This window comes from Nipponia nippon, unplaced genomic scaffold, assembly GCF_047370975.1.
Source record: "Nipponia nippon isolate SJK-2023a ecotype South Korea unplaced genomic scaffold, ASM4737097v1 scaffold_4, whole genome shotgun sequence".
In the NCBI taxonomy this organism is placed as follows: domain Eukaryota; kingdom Metazoa; phylum Chordata; class Aves; order Pelecaniformes; family Threskiornithidae; genus Nipponia; species Nipponia nippon.
The window spans coordinates 112,754,775-112,773,862 of record NW_028262358.1 but is presented as its reverse complement, the minus strand read 5'-3'; the positions used below and the strand labels follow the sequence as shown (position 1 = coordinate 112,773,862).

General features: G+C 37.7%; 1 long non-coding RNA gene across 1 annotated transcript; it reads left to right on the top strand.

The window, feature by feature from the left end:
• Positions 1-1,338: 1,338 nt before the first annotated feature.
• LOC148053470 (uncharacterized) lies at positions 1,339-18,865 on the top strand. The gene is made up of 4 exons (XR_015708618.1): positions 1,339-1,502; positions 7,018-7,121; positions 12,655-12,794; positions 17,312-18,865. It is a non-coding gene; the product is annotated as an uncharacterized LOC148053470 (long non-coding RNA).
• The last annotated feature ends 223 nt before the right edge of the window (positions 18,866-19,088 follow it).

Below are 19,088 nucleotides of genomic sequence, written 5' to 3'. Positions count from 1 at the left end.
ACTGGGAAATGGTTAGAGTTCAGGTAGAGGAAGGATATAGACCTACCAGAATAGATAAACCCTTGATCTTCTTGGTCTGTGTTTTAATCTGTAATGGTAACTAGCTGTGTGATAGATCTTTGTTACTTCTGTGTGCAATTTGTTCATTTCTGAGGTGAGAAACGTCTTCACAGTACCCTCAAAACTAGTGTTATGCTTTTAAAAACCTTAGAAGCATTAAAGAAAAATAAGAAAGAAAAACATGAGGATTCTGCTTTTGGAAGCTTATTCTGTGGTTGGAAGGAAATTGTATTATCCATTGCATATATGTACTTAACTAAATCTGTATAAGCCTCCTGAAAATAAAGTAAAATGTCCTTTTTCTGTATGAAAAGCACTTCAGTAAAGACAATTAGTGTGACTATTACGATTTTATTTGGATTCAAGCAAAGTCTTTTCATGCTAAAGAAACTATTTTTGGCAGTATTGGAAAAATGACAGAGTAGATGGCATTTAAAATGCAGCATCAGAGGAGATGAGAGTTTGGAAGGAAAAGTAGTTGGTGTCCTCCTCCCCTTTGCTTGTCTAGTGCTGTTGTGTTCCATATAATTAATAATAATAATAATAATAATATTGGCTCCCTTGTAAAATGATGATATTCAATTTTGTGGATCAATAATAAACAATATAATATATATCAAATGTGTGATAGCATATCTGTGTAGGCATTATTTAGACTCAAGCAAATTAAATTCAAGGTCTTGGTTCTAGCAAGTTGCTTGGTAAATTGAAGCTGTCAAAAAGCATCTTTTCAAATACTTTAAGAACTGTGGATGAGAAGTACAGTAAGATCTAAGTATTTTTATTGTAATTATTTGTTTCATCTTTAAACTTTTGGTTAGGGTAGACTTGAAAAAATATTTATTAAATACTTGTAGCCAATTAATTCCACTTCGCAGTTATTTTCAATTTGTTTGCACATGAGTATTCAATAATTTCTATTAATAATTCTTAATCTGCAAATTTCTGAAAAAAACTGTTTTTAAGGATTCTGCAAGCAGTGGTGAGCTTTTTTATTCTTAATCTGACATCGATATTTTGAATCTTACTAGATATTTTCCTTTCTTTTCTTTTTTTTTTTTTTTAACAAAATTGATTTCTCAAATGTTCTCTTCCTGCAAACTTGCCCTTGCTACAGATATTAAGTAGGTTAGCATATCAAATCAATATGAATGATGCAGGAATATAAAAAATTAAGCCAATAATTTGTTTTTCTTTTTAATTGGAGCCAGTATTCAAAGAGAGTGTTATAAATACAGTTTCCCTTTACCTGGTTACTTAAACTGAATTTTGATCTGTTAAGCACACAATCTTAATACTGTTGTGAGTTTTTATTTTCAGAGCATGTTTCACTTGGAACCTCCCGGGAGGTCTCATACTTTTTTAGAATGATATGGTTCCAATTCATCTGTGAAATGCAGCAGAACTAGATCCTCATACCTGAATCAGCTGGAGAAGAAAAGGTAGAAATCTTAAACCTCTAATATTGTCATAAATTACTAAAATAAAGGAAGATTGCCAGCAAAACTAGAAATATAGCAGTTTTTTCCCCAAAATGTTAACTAGCAAGGAATCTGAAATATTTCATACTGAGCATTTCAGAAGTAAACAATTTATACTGCAAATAATGGCATCATTCTGTGACAGCAGGACTTGTACAAATTGAAACCTATGTTGTACTAGGTAATCTTGCATTAAAATAGTTCTTTATTATAGCTTATACACACATATCATTAAAGATTTCATTCTGAAGGAATCAATGTGATGGCAGAATAGTGGCTTTCTTCTTGTCTCATGTATCCATTGCAATGCTTATTTCTATTTTGGTTATGTTCTTTTAGCAAGAATAATATCAAAGAATAAAACTAAACTTGCTGATAAAATGAGGATATGTTAAAGAACCATGGGCAATGGAGGCTATACCCTAGGCTTACCTGTTTCAGAGGTAAATTTGGTAGGTTTATTTCTGAGTTTAATCTTAAATGGAAAGATCTAAAACAAATAAAATGGGATAGATGATTACTACAGGAGAAGTTTGCCACTACTGTAAAAGCACACTCCAGTGCAATGTTGTTGAACTTCCCCAGATGGTTGAATGTTTTCTGCCTTTCTCAATACATCACCATTTCCCCAGAGGAGGCACAGGGAAGCCATGACTTTGGGGCTGGGTACAATCTATGGCTGCCAATTCATGCACCTTCCCAAGCATGTGATTTTTTTAATGTCATTGTAGGGCAAAACTAATGATTCATGGCTGCCAAAAGCAGTTGAAAAATAAAGTTCCTTATTCTTGTTTTTGTTCCAGTTTGGTGGTTTCAGAGTATGCTTTTGTCTTCCCACACAAAACTGTGGATTTCAATTGTGTTAGTTGACCTGAACCTACCTGAAGATGACAACATAATGGAGAATGGCACATTTAACTGTGCTCAGCAGACATGATGACAAATATAGCCACTCATGTAACAGCCATGGACTGCATTGTGTATGAAAACATGAATTTTTGAAAACTGTGAGCACAAAGCAGCTCTGCAATGCAAGCAAGCCCCATACTGCCAGAGAAGTTCTGCAGAGCCCCAGCAAGCTTCACTCCTTCCTCACTTTTCCCAAGCCAAGAGTGCACTTTTCTGCAATACGTCTCAGCTCTGCCTACCTCCTTATCAGGGATCCATATGTGACATGCTTTCTTCATTCAGGCATTGCTACTGGATGGCTTTAGTCCTGCTTTTACTGTGTTTCAAAGCATTGGGAATGTCAGACTCGGGTGCATTTTTGAAATGTATATTTAGAAGAGCATATATTGGCATTGTGAAGTCCCAGAATGTGCAAAATTAACTTTCTCCTGCTCTATTCACTCTGGTGCCTCTTCACTTCCCCTCCCAGTGTCCCTGGGGGACGACGACCAACCTTACCTCTTGCCCTGGAAGTCGTGGTATGTGTTTCCTTTAAGGCAAAGGGAGAAAGTGTGAATTCCAAAGGGTTTTTACAGCTTAGCAGGCTTCTAATAACCTCTGGCTGTCGGGGAATGCTGTACACCTTGCATTTCTTGATAATAATGCCAGGCAGGAAACATAATTTTTAATCTAGCATACTCTGTGTTACTTCTGAGATTCTCCTATAACAAGCTAGGATAATTGGAATGCTTCCTTATTCTCATGGCTATCATCTGCCTGTAGTAATTATTTAGTAGCTATGGTCATTGCTTGTCATTTTATTTAAAAAAATTGTTTTACTGTCTTAGCTTCTATGTGACTGGGAAAGTTTTGGGCTTCAGGAGCAAGCTATTTCCTTTGTCAATGAGATGCGTGCACACACATGCAGGATATTCATCCTTGCTATTGCTTTGAAAAAAAATGTTATTCAATTAAAAAAGAATCTGCTGAAGACAACTTAGACATGCCATAGAACAGTTATACTTTTTCCTTTCTTTGGCCATAGACTTCCAGTTGCATCTGGTCCCAAAATGCCATAACCAAATCACAAACACTACTTCAAAGGAGGTCACAAAGCCTTTGGTAATACCAGCAAAAGTATGGTTTTCAGTATGAACTTCAGTAGAAAGAGCTGAATATTTCCAGAATCTATGTTTCTTTGCATTTATTCAGTCTTTCTCATGAACCTTAGCTTGCCTGCTCCTCACTTCTAGCAATGTCAGGGTGAAGTGAACCAAATCGGTAAAGGTGACTCGGCTCACTGGAGAAAGGAAAGGGCTTCTAGCTTCCAGGCAGCATGGTTTGAAATAGTGATGCCTGACTATGGCAACTCAGGGTCACTGCCATTTCTTAATCCTTTTCAAAGACTGAATTTCACGTCATGGATCTTTTTATTTCGGGAAATCTGTTTTACTACTTAATACTATGTACCACGTGTGCCAGGTTGATGAAAGGGAATAGCGCTCTCCTTCCTGAGCTGGAGGCACAACCTTACCCAGCTCCTGATGCAGCCTGAGGTCTCAATAGCTTCTGCATTAGGGTGGTAAAAGCTCCCTCAAAAAGCAGTTTAGAGTGTTACTTTGCAGATTGCTGCACCCATACTCAAATCATAACTCTGTCCTCTTGTGCTTGGACTGTAGAGATTTGTCTTCTGTGGGTAGAAGACAAGAGAAACTCTGTCAAGGCCATTAAGATAGTTTTCTCTCTTGTGCAGATAGGGATCTTTCATTCAATAGGTTATATTGGATAAGTTTGTTTAGTCTATTAACTCTGAGGCACAGTCTGGTTTGTTTGGTTGGTTGGTTGGGTTTTGGTTTTTTTTTGTTTTTGTTTGTTTTCTGAATGCATATCAGAATTCTATTTTCATCTTACACTAACAAGTTAGATCATCTTCCCTCTTGTTCTTCAGAAGCTTTCAGAGATGCTAACTAAACATGGAGTCCGTCAGACAAATTCTGAAAAAAAAACCTAGAAATTAAAAACCTTAAATGGAAGATGCTGCTAAATTTTATGTTTAGCAGTCAACAGTAGGCTTCATTAGTTTTGCACCTTTTAAAGACACTTTTCCTATAGAACGTTAAGGCAAACCAATTTGACTAAAAGAACAAAAAATGAATACACCTTGGCTGAAGATATCCAGAAGTAAATTCAGACAACAGGAAAGGAAAGGAACGGTTTCCAAAACCAAACCATCCCACCCCCTGCCCACAGTGGAACAAGACTCTGTTTAGTATTGCTTTCTTTTTCTTTATGAATTCAGTGAAGAATTTTCTTCATGAAACTAGGATATCTGTGTTGAGTTCTCTTTTTGTATTTGTGATGTTGTTTGAAATGAAGTAAAACGTTTGCTACTAAAAAAGCCTTCACCAGTCAACGAATTTGGCTCAAGCACAATGTAATTCCCACTCCCATGAGACTTTAAGGAATTAAGCCCAGTTTAATAGTATTCATCTATACAGACTATAGTGAAATAGGAAAGAAACTGAAAGTATGATACAGTCTAACTTAATGCTGCTTCTAGAACATAATCTTCTGTTTCTAGCCAGCATCTGCTTTATTTCTGTTAGCATAAGTAGATCTCCTTCTGGTCACAGATATATTAATGGAGGTTGAATCTGTCACAATAGTCATGGCAAGGACTGGGTGTAATTCACGAGTTAGTTAGCATACATGAAATGTTTCCTCCTTCTTCCCATCCCAAAGGATATAAATCTCTTACATATTCTGCACGTACAGCCTGATTTGTTAGCTCAGACTTCTCATGTTCTCTCCTTTCAAAGACTCTTATGTCAGTGAAGCAGGCAATCATCCTATAAACAATGTCATTTACTAGTATTTAAGAGGATCTAATATTTCTTTTCTCTGCAAGATTTTTACTGCTTGCTGAGAAATAATCCACTAGGCTGGTTTGTGCCAAGAGGATTAATATTTGCCTGAAAGATCAATATTAAACTGTAACGAAGTAATTCCTGCCCATGTCATGTACACTGCCCTTAATTTAGCTTTTTTTTTCCTGCTGCTCAAGCAGTTGAAAATGAACAGACCTTTCTGAGTCTAATTTCAGAGAATTTGCATGATACATATAGAAACATATGTATTGAATAATGAACAATACTCTCAAATTGTCCATTTCTTGTTTTAAAGACTGATCTTATAAACTACTGGGTTTACTTTTTACGGTAAATTGGAAACTATTTTCCCCACATTTGATTTACATATTCTCCTAATTAAGGTAGAACAAAATACATTTGGACCTCAAATAAGCTATTTCTTTTCTGCAATCTGCATTTATAAATTGAATTAGTTCATTTCAATCAACTGCACCCTCTAATTCAAAACTGTCAGTAATAACCGTAAGCACCATAAGTACAAAAGATAATAATAAACAGGCTCTAATAATCTAATTCTGAAGGTGACATTTCAGAGCTAGCATACTTTGTTTCGCTATCTTTTTTTCTCAATAAATGAATATAGACTTCTACAAGTGAAACTTTACAAGAGGAAGACCAAAACTCTTTGGAAAAAGAAGATACTTTTCTCTTTTATAATTGACCATCTTGTATGCACTTTCAAGTAAGCAAATGAGACAATTGATCTTACCATGCTCCATAGGTTGGCTTCAACAACTAAATGCTCAAACTACTACAGCTGCAGTTCAGAGAGCTTTAGTTGTTCACACCATTGTTGACTTGGTCTTTACCTGCTATGAAACTATGCCTTCATGAAATTAACTGCATATTTTGATAAGACGTGTTGCATTTAATTTGGTTTGGACTCTTCAGTTTGTGTGTTCTGTCTCAGACAGAAAGGCTGACAAATCTCTATAGTCCTCAGGTGCTAAAGCCATCTGTGATAAAAGTAATCAAGTTTGGGGTTTCTGGTTTGGATTTACTGCTGTTCCAGGAATTAAGACACTTCCATGCTCCAATGTCTTATGTTATGTATTGCCCGGCTTCTTGGCAAGTGAAGTAAAAGTAGTCCTCAATCCTATTTAGATGCTGGATGCTTAGAATCTACAACCTTGCAATATGTATTCAAACTTCCTTGCCCTGTCTCCAAACAGAATCAAATAAGAATAAAAATATGCCTACGGTCACTTCCCTAACCATCTCTCAGGTATAAAAGAATTATAATATAATTCAGGTTGGAGGATGCCTTCAGAGGTTGTCTAGTTCAACCCACTGCTCAAAGGAGAGCCATTCCTAAAACTGGGTCAGCTTGTTTGGGGCCTTCTCCAGCCGAGATATGAATATTTCCAGAAACAATGATTCCACAGTCTTTCGGGGAATTGTATCCTACCGCTCAGCCACTCTCATTGTGAAAAACATTGCCTTAAATTTAAGCTGTATATTAGAGGTGGATTAAGATATATTTTAATCTCTGATTTAAGGTTATTCAGGAATTTCAGAATCCAGACTAGGATGAACTGTAGCCTAGGATTAGGGTTTTTAAATGTTATGGGACTGTAAATTTACCTCAAAACTGGACTATGGCCTGTTTTAATACACATTTTAACTGCATTTGTCAAAGCTTGTTTCTTGATTTCCAGTCCACTGATGTCTCCTGACTCCTTCTTTGCCGTCTCCTCTGCTGAATTAAGTCTCCTTGCCTGGTCCTGTACCTTCTCCTCCAAAGAAAGAACACAACAGAGAGGTAAGTGATGGAGACACCTTGCTAAAGAAAGTGCTCAGCTGTCTGTTGTTTTGGTATATGGGAGATCCGTTCCCAGATTTATAAAGAGTAAAGAGTGAAGAAGTGGATGGCTAACTAGCCAGAGAGAACATGGACTTGAAAACTGAAGTTATAAAAGCTGAAGGTGGGAGAATGTGAGGAGAAGGAGAAAGCGAGCTGTGGAATAATGCCAGAAAGAAGATTAAATGGAGAAAAATAAGAGTGGTTTGTTCTTGTCACACAGAATCATAAAATAGATGTATACTTGATTTCATAAGCAGATGGTTTCACTTTTTGTAGCACGTACTATAACAAATGAGAAGTGCTTTAAAATACAGTTAGGTAATTTTAAAATATAAATACAAAGAGTGCAGCATTGACATTCTTTAAATATGTGACTTTGGAATTGTGATTCTGCCAAATCTGAGAAATATAAATCTTCATGCAGCATGGCATATTATAATCCAAATATTTTGACTAAAATGGGATATGTGTCTGTCTCCTCCTGCTGCAGTGTTAAGTAAATGGTGCTACTGAAGGCATAAGATGAATCTATTTGACTTTCTTGCCGGCCAGTCTCTGTTACAGTTTTTCACTAGATCTGTAGCACCACACTTCGTAGTTCCTGTAAGGAATGTACTTGAAGTTTCTACAGCCAAGCACCTCTATGCAGCTCGAAAGAGAAATAAAAGGCAAACTTTGTTCATGATAATTTGGATTTAGCAGTCAGCCAGTGATGCTAAGACAGAGAAAAATATTGGAAATAGAGTTATAAAATGAAATTTATGATAATGCTGTAAAAATATACAGATGACGAAACTTTCCATACTCCGACTTAAAAAAACAGTGTTTTCCGTAAACTCAATTTCATGTTTTATCTCTCAGTTATAGCAATGGAAAATGGAATATGAGTAAATTGTGAAGCAAAGAGAACTAGAGATAGATTTGGCTTTAAAATAGGACAATTCCAATTTTAAAGGAAACAATAGGAAAAAGAAAACCGCATTGGTATTGTTTTCCAGATGAAATAGCATAAACTTTATTATCTGACTTTTTTTTTATCTTTATTATGGATCATTAATTGTTTTGGCACATAATAGTTAAAAAATAACAATGTTAAAAAAACTGTCTAAGCTGTTAAGAAATTATATATTTTTCAATACAAATTTGTATTTAAACTATTATACTTGTTAATTCTAGCAGAAACTTAGGGAATTTATCATTGGAGGCTAAGTGACTTCTTAGCCAAATCTTTACTGACTGTAAACAAGATTTAAAGAAATTTATTTTTTTGGTTGTTTTTACCAGTGTTTGATACGTTAGAAACACTCTTCATTTATCTTTTCTGTGTAACGTAAAAGCAGGTACATGAATATATAAAACAGAACAACAGGTGCTCATCAGTTCTTCTGAAGAGGGCTATTGTGTTTTTATTATCTCTTTATTATTTTATACCTTTAGTTTCACTATTCCCTGACAAAAATCTTATGTAGAAAGTAAGAAATTTCAGACACTAGGCTTTCCTTTGTTTTTAGGATGTATTTTTTTCAGTCCAGAGCAATATACTGGGAGAGGAGAGATGATGAAGAGACATATCTCAAATAAGAATTGCTGTAGCACATAGAACCACATCATGTTTATTGATGGTGAAGATTCCCATGGTTATTTATAGTAAAATGTGTTAAGTGGATGCTAGATACTTAGGAAACTTTTAAAAATTTGTATCACTTTGAGGGAGATGATAGAGAAGCATCTTCACCTCTGTCTGGTATTTTTGAATGTTTTTGCTTTGGTTTTGCCATCAAGTGATTCAGCAGGGAGTGAAACTTAGATAGTCAGGTAATGTTTCACTTATGGATGATGAAAGCCATGCTAACTAGAACTAACAAAAAATTGAATTGTTGAAGCTCTAGGTTTTGAGTCTGACTTTTAGTGATATTGGCTCCTTGGCCATGTTTTGTAAAATTTCCATCTAATAATAATTTATGTGTATTCTTCACTAGAAATTCAATAAAAGATCTTCACTTAAATTATAAATATAATTATAAATTATATCCTTTTTCCATTCCAACAATATTTTTCCAAGCATTTCTATTAATAATTTTTAGCCATATAATAATTTGCTGTCAAAAAATACAGTTATGTTTCTTAAGGAGAGATCTATATCTTCTGTTACTGTATGTACATTACTAAACAAATCAGACTTAAAAAAAATCACCAACACAATCTTAGGTTTAAAGATTAAAGAAAATTTGGGGGCAGTTTTCTTCTATGATTTACTGCATCCTTCTGGCTTACTATACATTGATATAGTCACAGTCACTCTTTATCGACCCGTAAGATTTGACCTAGCCTCACATATAGAGTAGTATTGGGTTTGTGTGACAAGGTTTTGGTTGCAGGGGGGCTACAGGGGTGGCTTCTGTGAGAAGCTGCTAGAAGCTTCCACTGTGTCCAATAGAGCCAATGCCAGCCGGCTCCAAGATGGACCCGCCACTGGCCAAGGCCGAGCCCATCAGCGACGGTGGCAGCGCCTCTGGGATAACATATTTAAGAAGGTGTCACAGATGAGTGGTTAGGCCGCTCCAAGAATCACTGTCAAAGATATTTGCAAATAGTGATTTTAATAGGAATCTATAAAAGTGTGATTTAACAGAGTTCAATGGCAAGGTTCACTCTATTACTTATTAAATGAATGGAATATTTATATAAAGGAGAAAAAAACCCAAGAAAAGAGCTAGTAGCAGTTTAAGGTCTACTCACAGTTAAAGAGAGAATCACAAGAATTAAACAATAACTAATGATTAATTAATCTAGCATCTACAAAGTGATTAAATGAGGTCTACTACAATATTTGAATCGATTTACACACACACAATATATACAGTTAAAGGCACCTATAAAAATTCCCCCCAGGTTTAGTGAAATACTCACTTCAAATGACTGTCTCAGTGGGAGAAAGTTGAACCTCAAAGAGCAATGAGCACCGGAGATCAGCCCAGGTCCTGTTGTCAGGCCTCCATATGCAAACTTAAAGAATTTGCTGCTCTGAGAGGTGTCCCACTCAGAGGGAGATTCTGGTACAGGCCTCTGCAGTCCAGGAGAGCTCAAAGGGTCTCAATTGGTACCACTGTTTATAGGGTCACGAGATGATTGACTTTAGACATCAGTAAATTTCCATTCTACTTCCACAACACATGTTGGAAATTACTAAAGTTCTCAAAAATTCCAGTGATGCTGGAAGAGATCCTCCTGAGTTACAACTCAGATAAGATAAGCCCCAAGACTGTCAGGAGGTGACTGGTACAGATGAAAAATATGTTCCAAAGTTGTTAGGGCTGCCTCCCTGGTACACACAGGGCTGCTCCCACCTCAGCCATGTAAGAGTTTCTGATATGGTCAAGGGACGCTTAACTGTCAAACTCATTACACAAAGTTTTGACAGGAGTTACTGAAATTGTAAAGCAGCTTCGCTTCCCATGCTCTGCCAGGTGCACAAGAAGAAAGGGTGTGTGTGTGTGTGTGCGGAGAATGCACCACCACAGAAGGGGAAAAAAAACCTGTACAATTGCAGCTGGAGAGAGGAATGAGAATATGTGAGAGGAGCAACTCTGCAGACACCAAGGTCAGTGAAGAAGGAGGGGGAGGAGGTGCTCCAGGTGCTGGAGCAGAGATTCCCCTGCAGCCCATGGTGAAGACCCTGGTGAGGCAGGCCGTCCCTCTGCAGCCCACGGAGGTCCACGGTGGAGCAGATATCCACCTGCAGCCCATGGAGGACCCCACAATAGAGCAGGTGGATACCCAAAGGAGGTTGTGACCCGTGGGAAGCCCACACCACAGCAGGCTTCTGGCAGGACCTGTGACCCATGGAGAGAGGAGCCCACACTGGAGCAGGTTTGCTGGCAGGACTTGTGACCTCGCGGGGGACCTGTGCTGGACCAGTCTATTCCTGAAGGACTGCACCCCATGGAAGGGACCCATGCTGGAACAGTTCATGAAGAACTGCAGCCTGTGGGAAGGACTCACGTTGGAGAAGTTCATGGAGGACTGTCTCCTGTGGGAGGGACCCCATGCTGGAGGAGGATAAGAGTGTGAGGAGCCCTCCCCCTGTGGAGGAAGGAGCGGCAGAGGCATGTGATGAACTGACCGCAACCCCCATTCCCCATCCCCCTGCGCTGCTCGGAGGGAGGAGGTCAAGAATTCGGAGAATTCAGGAGTGAAATTGGGCCCAGGAAGAATGGAGGGGTGGGGGAAAGAGTTTTAAGATTTAGTTTTATTTCTCATTATCCTGCTCTGACTTGATTGGCAATAAATTAAATTAATTTTCTTAAGAGCAGTCTGTTTTGCCCTTAACAGTAATTGGTGAGTGATCTCTCCCTGTCCTTATCTTGACCCATGAGCCTTTCATCATATTTTCTCTCCCCTGTCCAGCTGAGGAGGGGGAGTCATAGAGAGGCTTTGGTGGGCACCTGGTGTCCAGCCAGGGTCAACCCACCACAAGAGTCTAAAATGTTTGTAAAAAAATTACAGACATTATTTAACATTTCACTGTGCAAGTTAATGAAAGGGCCCTTCTGCAGTCCAGGACAAATTTCACGTGCAGCTTAAGGCTGTGTAATTCTCATCTTCCGCAACAGTGCACACACCACCGTGTTTGCATATCTCCTATTTCCTTGTGGACTTCCATCATAAAGCTTTGCTATTGCAAATTAAGCTGCCTGTGCTCAGCTTCAAAGTTACTGTTGTTCAGGATGAGCTTTACTTAAGCTTTCCTATTTTTTGTTTCTGAGTCAAATTTAGTATATAAGATATCTGATGCCAGCTGTGTAAAAAAATCTCCAATGCATTTATACATAAATGTGTACTTCATGATGTCACCCTTAAAGCCCACGGGGTCTGTAAAAGGATGGCAAAATGTGTTTCACTTTGAAAATATCAGTATTTCACCGGTTGGAGCTGGGGAAGCCTCACCTCTCACGAATACCTACAAGAGCCTCTGTAGACCCATGACCTGCCGTTAGCTGGGTTTGAGCTGGTGACCTTGACATAAAAGCCTACATATCTAAAAATGAATCTTCAGATTCAACTGGTTCTTGACACTTCTGCTCTTTATCGCCTGTGCTTTTCCTCCACCGAGAAAATGCTGGGGTCATTCACATGTCAGGAAGTCCTGGTCCCATGGATACAGCTCCTACACGTTTTTGCAGAGCTCTTAATACCTCTCGCAGTAGCTGCAGACTTTGCCATGCCGTCTGCTCATCTGCAGGTGGCAGCAGGACAACTTCTTGTGTCCGGTGACTGTCAGGACCCGGGGCCTGATCCTGCCGACCCAGGTGTGGTGCAGAGCTCTTGCATTCAGTGGCACTTTCTCCTTCAAATGCCAATCCTTATCTTACTTTGCAACTATGAACATTGTTTTAATACCTCGTTCACGGGTAGATGAGCTGTTCTGCTTTTTAAAGTGTTAGTAGTTTTACAGTATTACTGCTATGGTAATGTCTCATCATCTTTACAGAATACAGCAAATTGCCTTTGTACCCTTGCAAGTTCAGTGGCTCAGAAGAAAAACTTCACCCTCTCCATGCCTTTTGTGGTGGCATGAACATTTGAATTTCTTTGGATTTACCAGACCATGTCAGGAAAGAAACTTTCAAGGTAAGACTCGGCTGATTTAAGATTAAATACAGTTTCATAGCTGTTTTCTGAGTGTGAAGTAAACAGAAAGACAAAGTGCTCTTGAGACAACGCATGTGGGATGTGGCGATCTAAAAGGAAAATTTTAGTTGTGTGCTGTGGTATAACATATAAAGCACATGGTTCAATCGTCCTGACTTTCCCAAAGAAGCTTCTCTTAGGTCTAGTTCCAGGTTTGTTTACCTCTGTTGAAGAAATCAAGCCTTTTCTGTGTCCCAAGGAAGAAACATGAAGGAATCCCACTATCAATCACATTTTCTCCTGTTTTCCTCTACAAACTAGCAGCTACAGCCAGACTGATAAATAAAATGAGACAGGGGCTGTTCTCTGGCCTGAGGCCAACTGGTGTGACACAGAACATATCCCCTCAGCTGAATTCTCTTACACCCCCAAAAGAGGATGGCTGCATAAAAAGTGTCTCTTGGGGCTCAGCTAACCCCCAAACTATGCCCAGGCACTGGGGGGAGCCTGCACTAATGTTGTGGCATGGAGCTCGCTGAATGTCAAACAGTACGGACAATTGCATGTCAGTGCTTGGGCCCGTGCCCTCACCCTTTTATTTCCTGGAACAGATGTGGCTAATTTGGATGATCACATCCATCCCACCCCAAATATTCCCTTTTCATTTTAAGATGTTATATAATAAAAATTATATTGATTCAGTCCTGGATTAAGGATTAAATACATAAAAGTTTTAGTAGCATTATTTTCGAGCATAATTTGCCTTCCTCCCTTGTATTTTATGAAAAAAAAAAACACCAAACACCCACAACCCTTCCCCCCAAAAAAAACCAACCAACCTGTTATTAGCCAGTCTGCAGAAACAATAAATTTCTAATGTTGCTTAACAGTTATCTTTGCCAATTAGTCCACTTCAGTGTGACTTCAACTAACAGGTGCATTTAAGATCAGTGTGACTGCCTTCTTCCTACTCTCAGGGAAAAGGATATGTTTCTGAATTAGACTTTGAAAAAAAGAAAATAAATCTAGCTCTGTTGCCTAGCTGTCTGTGTGATTGAAAGCCAGTCTTGCAGAGGCTGATGCAAAGAGAGTGCCTGTGATTGGGAATTGCATGTGTGTCTGAACAAAGAGATGGAAATCAGTGAAAGAAACACTAATTAGCTCTTATGAATGTTTTTGTTTTTAAATTACCTCTCAAGAAAAAAAAATCCCTAGATTATAATTAAGCTAAAGAATAAACATGTCTCATTTCAGAGGTTAAGGAATTTGTAGAATTTCTCTTGATGTTGCATCTAGAGAAAGTTAATATGAGTGTGATAAGGAAATATCAATCCTCTGTCTGTGCATGTGTATATGCACATGGATTTGAGCAGTCACACTTTAAGAGTAACCAACAGCTGTTTATATGATATAGCATGTAGATGATGTCATTTAGGCTTTCTCCAGTATGCCAGGCAGGATATAAATATAAAATGTAATGTCTCTATCCATATTTACAGCTGTAAAACATGACTAAAAAGGAAATAAAGGAAAAAAAAACACCCATAGCTTTAATGTTATTTTCTACATGCCTACCCATATTTGAGCTTAAATATTAATAAAGTCATTTTACATGACTAAATTATTAAAGCCTTCAGACCTAGTCAGAACAAAGACATGTCAAAGCGACGTTTTGATTTCAAGCTTTGTCAGTTTTGAATGTAACACTCAGGTTTTGTTCTGTGTCATTAGTCAATTTTATCATAGATTCTCAGTCAGAAAATTCACCAGTGTTACTTATCTCCTGTAAAACAGATTTTGGTCTTCATTCCCTGCCTGAGGCTTGTTTAAAAGAGAAATTAGTGTTCACTAAGGTAGGCTATGCAATCATGGTTTCCAGCTAGTCTGCATTAACTCCCCATCAGGCTCTGCCTGGCTCTGTGGCAGTAAACCAAGCATGATCAGGGAACAGACCTTGAGCACTGGTGTGTGATCATATTGGTAAACTGTTGTCATGGTCCCTAGTATGTTTTTGGCCAGTGTAAATCAAAAATGTCCCAAACAACGAGTGGTCATGATTTAGCAGTTTGCAGAGGTGAGGGGCAATTCCCATCGACAGTCTCTGCGTGGCCCCCTCATTTGGGTGGAAACAGGTTCACCTCTACCCTGCCATCCTCAGAGCATAAGAATGAAGGCTTATTTTTTTTATTTCCTTGTGTATATGCACCTTCTTACTCCACGCTAAATGTGAGCTAGCTTCCTCCACTTTTAAAGTAAACTAATGTATTTCATAAAAAGACTTTTAGGTGTTGGATGTCTTTGCAGGAGGAAGTAGTGTAGTGTAGCAACTCTGCTCTAAAAATCACATTCGCAGTTGCTGCAAAAGAACTGTTAGGTGAAGACAAGCCCTTAACAGGTAAAAGGCAAGAATAATTTTCTTAAATGTAAAAAGGCTGTTTTATTAGTCACTTAAAAAGAATAAGATAATTTACTTTTTAATTGGGATGTTTTGATAAGAAGGTCCAGTCAGCAGAGATAATCCATAATCACTTTAGATTCATCTTGTAGGCAGCACAAATTATGTATTTCACTACTTAATTGTGAATTTTCTTTTTTTCCTTTTCTTTTTTTTTTTTTTTTTTTTTAAGCTCAGCAAAAAGTGGGTTCCATATTAGTTCCCTATTTTGATTATGCATGTACTTTTCTGCTGAGTTTCTGTTTCTGGGATAATCAAGCAGAGATCCTATTTCCCGTGAACACAAATCTGAGTTTTCCTTCTGCACATGATATCCTGCAAATGGCTAATTTTCTAACTTTCTGTCTTGCGTTTCCAAATCTTGTACTCACTACCAAAATCTGCTGAATGTCTTGTCTTGTTCTGCTAACTCACTGCTATGTTATCCCCTGTCTTGCAGTGCTAATTCACTGCTGTGTTATCCCAGGGTTACCTCTGTCTGCAAAACTTTGTTCCTGGTATTTCCCACAGTCCACATTATTAACTCACAGAAGGAACTGATCGAATTTAATTTGAAGATCTTGAGCTGACAAGTCCTCAGGTGTCCACATCTTTTCTTTCTCTCTCTATGTTTCCTGACACTGAAGGTGAAAACTAGGGCAAGAAAAAAAAAAATACCTGCTAGGATGTGATTTTTTTACTTTTTAGCTGTCTTCAAGTTTTGTGTCAGGAAGACTTTTCCTGTTAAACCACACTTGATGATTAAGGGAGAAAAACTAAGGATCGTTCAGAAAAATATTAAACTATTCTGGTCCTTTTTAAGTGTAGTCTAAAGGTGGGATCATCTCACCTGACTTAAGACATTTTATTGCAGGATTCACTCTCTCTGGTTCTCTTTTTAGTTATTGACAGCAAGATGATCTGATTTAGACTTTTAGCTGGAAAAGAATTCCTGAAGTCATAAAAATAATGTGAAAACTGTGGGCAGGAGGAGGAAAAAATATCAAAGAATCTTGTCTGCTGCAGAGACTGCAGCGTGAACTTCTTTGATGGTGAGCAGTAGAGAATTCGCATGCGAGATAGCCCTTTTAAATATTCCCAATTTCGAGAAAAGATACAATCGCATCATCAGTCAACAACAGGCATGAATTGAGACATACCAGGCTTCATCAACTCCTGTGATCATGGAACTATTTGTTTTATAGAGCAAAGTCTGTGATTCAGATGAACAGAAAATGAAATGTTGAAAATTAAACAATATGTGGTTTAAAATGTGCTTATTCAGTTCTGCTACCAGGTTTGGAATAGAACAAGATACAATTTTATGAATGCAACATTTCATTTAACACAATTTTTTTCTCTGAGTTTTTCCTGTCTTCCATCATATTTTCTGTGTAGCCTAAATTGCAAGTGGAGAGTTCTGTATGAGCCACTGTGGTCCTGACATGCTGTTACGATCAGTACCTAACTGTCACAAAGTAAGAATTAAGCCCATCTGTCCTGGAATGTAGTGATACAGAACTGGGACATAAACTGGTTTTTTTGTTGGTTTTTTTTCTTAAAGGGTAATTTCTCATATTGACCATAACAAAATAATTAGGACCTTGGAGAACACTTTCATCTTAGGATTTGTAAAGCACTGGCTGAGGCAATTTCAGAAGAGTTCTCACTGATAATTTCTGAAAGGTATATGAAATACCAGAAGGCTAAAACCAGGCAAATACAGTGTGCATCTTTGAAGAGATAGGAAAGGGAAAAGGAGAAAGGGTTTATAAACCAGACACTTACCTTCAATTTCCTCTATAATTTTGGAAGGTAAGAGATCTCTCTACAGAAATAAATTGTAGATATCATATATCTTAGCTTCAGAAAGGTTTTTAGCACTGTTTCACCCAGCTTACTTATAAACAAGCTATTGAGACATGTTCTTGAGAAGAGTACTGTAGCATGGGTGCAAAAGTGGTTATACAAATATACAGAGAGAGTAGTTTTCACTGATTTTCTTTCAAAATGGAAATGTAAGGCATCTGGATTTGGTGTTATTAAAAACTTTTATTAACCACTTGAATTATTGCTGTTTCAGACTACGTGAAACCAGGACAGAATTAAATTATTTTGATGGAAGGATTAGAATTCAGCAGGTCTTAACAGATTGGAGATATGATATGGAAACAATATGAAGCTCTTCAAGACAACACAAGGTATTGTAATTTAGCGGGAACAACCAACTACAGATATGGATCTGTAAAGCGATAAGACTGCACTGTCTAGTACTGGAGAGCCTCTCACAGGAATGCTCTGTTCTCTTCTGGGCACTGAATGAACCTCAGGAAAGATACAGATCAACAGGAGATGGTTGAGACAACATGACATATAAAAATCATTGAGACTGTGAATGCTTACTGGACTTAAGAGATATTTAACAGGGACACGATTACTGTCCAGAGTTACACAATTTTGTTGTAAAGAAGAGGTGACCTTTCGTACAGGTTCAGGGCAGATAAGACAAGAAGTAATCTGTTTGAGTTACAGCAAGAAAAAAATCAGTTTACACATTTGGAAAAATATTTGAACTGTAAGCATAATGTAGTACTGGAATAAATCTCCTGGGAAGATTGTAGATTCCCTGCCACTGAGTATCTTTAATAAGAGAAAACATCTGAGAGCTGTCAGCTTAGAATAGTTTTTGAGGTCCATTTTTGCACCATTTTTACTAAAGTCTGCGAATTTAGTGGATTGTGTTTTCTGCGGGAAGCATAACTTGAATATTTGCTGAGTATGTGTGAATTGCATGGCTTCATTACTGGCTGAACATAACTTCCAGCATTGGCCCATTTTCTCTCCATATTCACCCATAGAAAAGACAAGATAACATTAGTTGTGGGCATGCTCTTTCTTCAAAAATGTTAAATCTTTTTTTTGTTTTGATGAGTAATATTAAAAAAAGAATTAGAGAGTGGTTGTAAAACCCCATGTGATAGTTCCTAATTGGAATATGTTTCTTGGTCCAAACCAATGATTTACATTAGCTGAATAACATGTTGGGTTTTGAAAATGGTCATTTGTTGCATACAAGGTAGCAGGCAGTTGACTTGTTACCAGTCTATTCCTTCACTTTAAATTCCATTGCTTATATCCTGCTGTCTTCCCTAATACAGTATTTTTTATCGGCTCCTTGTAGGCTGGAAATAACCCGTGGCTTAGAATTATCTTCAGAGAAAGTAAATGTTTCTGTTACTTAGGGTTTTTTTTTTTTTTTTGACTTAAGAAAGTTTTTACTGCTTCACTAGCACAAGGAGTAAATAAAATGAAATATGAAGAATGCAGGATGGAAGAAATACAGCTCAAAATTAATAAAATAAATGATATGTGTCACACATTTGATGGGATAAGAAGGATCTATCTGTTTTAAGAGTTAAAGCACTTTTTGTACAACATTTCACATATGTTCACTTGCTCACAGAGATATCCTTATTAGCCCTTTGTACTGATCCTCAGCATGGCTACAGATCTTTGTTCCAACATAGGATACTTCTGTTATCTATTGCAACTGAGACTGTGAATTACAGACTGTTTTTCTGCCTGTTTGAATTATATATATGTTACAACAGGCTGGTTGGGTTTTTTTGTTAAGAGGAACTCGGATGTTTTTAGTATGTTTTCTTTTTTTACGGGTCCATAATGAAGAAAGATGTTGACCCACCCGTGGATGAAGACTTTCAGTCCTGGTTCTCTTCTGTGCCTTTACATATCCTTTACGTGTCCATAAAGCTTTTGTAGACAGTGATCAGATTGGTGGTTTGGGTTTTTTTTGGCTAGCTATGGGAGATAGAGCTGCTCAGCACCTCACCACAGGCAAT